This window comes from Hyperolius riggenbachi, chromosome 3 (assembly GCF_040937935.1).
Source record: "Hyperolius riggenbachi isolate aHypRig1 chromosome 3, aHypRig1.pri, whole genome shotgun sequence".
Classification (NCBI taxonomy): domain Eukaryota; kingdom Metazoa; phylum Chordata; class Amphibia; order Anura; family Hyperoliidae; genus Hyperolius; species Hyperolius riggenbachi.
The window spans coordinates 36,018,198-36,020,891 of NC_090648.1; positions in this window are offsets into that span (position 1 = coordinate 36,018,198).

Below are 2,694 nucleotides of genomic sequence, written 5' to 3' on the forward strand. Positions count from 1 at the left end.
GGCCGTACCCGCTATCTGATGGTACCATTGTCCATCAAACATAAAGGCGACGATAAGGAATTCGTAGAAGAATAGACTGAAGCACATCTAGATCATGCTAAGCGTCTGCAGAATATAGTGTTGACACGTACAATAGTTGAATACAATAAAGTGTCCGATGACCTTAGCGAAACAAAACAGCGCTACAAAGATTCCGTGACGCAGGATAAATATGAGACGACAAATACCAAAATTGAGGACAAAGTATGCAAGATACAAGACGAGATAAAGGCAAGAAAATTAAAAAAGTTCTTTAGGGACAAAGATGATTTCGACAGATGAAGAATATTCAATTGGGGCCCTCAACCTTTCATGAAGAATCCTAAGAGCAAGGGCTACTGGACCACGGACTCGGGTTCGGATAGTGATAACGAGCAACCCACTAATGAGAAGGAAGAATATTCCTAAAAAGAGACCGCAGAAAAAACAACACCCCAAAGATCCGGCAAATGGGGGTAACAAGGAGGAAAACAGCCGGGACGGTGATGTATCAAGAAAAGGAGCATCCGGCCCTTTAGACGAAGGGTTAGACGAGGACGAGGACGTAGGCACAGAAATAAAATCAAAAAGTGTGCATTGGCAAGGGAAGGGGGATCAGAAACCCAACAGCAAGAAACGGAAGGGGATGTGAATGTAGACAATTTGCAGGTTATGAACATTTTGGGGATGGAGATACCTCCGGCATGCCTCTCACTTCTATCCAAGGGCCTGAACTTCTGTCCAACAAGAAGTTTTGATATAGTGGCTTTCACAATAGACCTGTATAAATCCATGAGGAAAATCGTGATATGTCAGAGGTTTAACAAGGAGCCCAATTGTTTCAACACTGCCGAGAATAAAACCCCAGTGACAGGAGGTCAAGGTACTGGTGAGCAGAGGTGCTTGCCTGAAGCCACCAGTGGACCCAAGGAGGGGTTTTCTCAAATTTTACTTTCAGTACAATCTCCTCAAATGACACAGGGGAATGACGCTGGTGCCTTGGGCTTCAGCCCGCTGGTCCAGTGGGACCCCACGGATGAGGAGCTTTGGGCAGAGGGGGGTCATCAGGCATGGACAGAATTTGTGGAAGCAGAGGTCCTAACCTTGGGCAGCAATAGTGACTTTAGAGCCTGCAAATCTATACAGCCATTCCCGGTCTCCCCAGGATCAAGCATAGATCATTTTTTTTGATAGGGTGATGAAAGACATAAAGGCTGAGATATACCAAACTATGGTGCCCAACTTGGACGGCGAGGAAAAGAAAGCCCTAAAATGGCTAAAGCAGAACAAGGAGTTGGTGATAAGGGGAGCGGACAAGGGTGGTAACTTGGTTATCATGTCACCCACCCAGTACCAAAATGAAGCCGAGAGGCAACTGGGTGACAGATCCACCTATTGTCCGCTCCAGGTAGACCCAACCCTTAAATACCAAACAAACCTACGTTCTCTGCTTCGCAGAGGCGTAGAGAGGGGCTTCCTTCTACAAAAATTAGCCCGTGATCTGCTTCCTTCTCACCCTCGCCGTCCGGTGTGGTACCATATACCCAAAATGCACAAGTCCGTGACGTCCCATAGTTTCTGGCTGTGGGTCTCTCACAGAGAGGCTGTCCAGGTACCTCGACCATCTCCTGCGCCCCCTCCTTAAGGGGGTGCCCTCATATTTGAGGGATACGTTGGAGGTTCTGCAAATGGTGGAGCGTGCCACGTGGGTCCCCGGTGACAGACTGGCCACCATTGATGTGGTCAGTCTGTACAGCCGTATCCCCCAGGATCTGGGGATTGAAGCTGTCAAACATTTTTTGAAACGTACTGACAGAGATGAGGAATATATGGACTTCGTCTGTGAATGTTTGGATTTTGTATTAAGGCATAATGCCTTTATGTTTGATGGACAATGGTACCATCAGATAGCGGGTACGGCCATGGGGACCCCCGTGGCATGCTCCTTTGCTAACCTCTTTCTGGGGGCGTGGGAGGAGTCTGCTGTGCTCTCGGACAAGAATCCATTCCGTCGGCACATCTGACAATGGTCGAGGTACGTGGACGATGTCCTGGTGGTGTGGTCAGGTACGGACATACAATTTGAGGGCTTTCTGTGCTACATTAACAACAACACAATTAATATGGAGTTCACCGCCGAAATGAGTGATGTAGCGGTGACTTTCCTCGATCTAAGAATTATGGTTAAGAACAATGTTTTGTGTTGCGAAGGATACAGAAAGCCAACGGCAACGAATTTCCTCCTTCACGCTAAAAGTTTTCATCCCCAGCACGTTGTTAAGGCCATTCCATATGGCCAATATTTGAGACTGCGGAGAAATAATGCCGATGATAAAGAATTTGAAATGCAGGCAGCTGATTTAACTAAACGTCTGTCCAGTAGGGGTTATGAGGCCACATTGTTGGAGGAGGCATATCATAGGGCTAAATGTCAGTCCAGACAGAGCCTTCTGACACCCAAACAAAGGTCAAGACCGTTGCAGGACCGGATAACCTTTACTTTTGATTATACACCCATAGCCAATCTAGTCAGGAAAGCCATTTTTACTAATTGGCCCTTGATAGAGAGAGAGGATACTTTAAGGCAGGCCTTGGGTGGTCCCCCGAGGGTGGCATTTAGGAGGGCACCCACGCTTGGGGATATGCTCACTAACAGTGAGTTCATCTCCCCCAGGA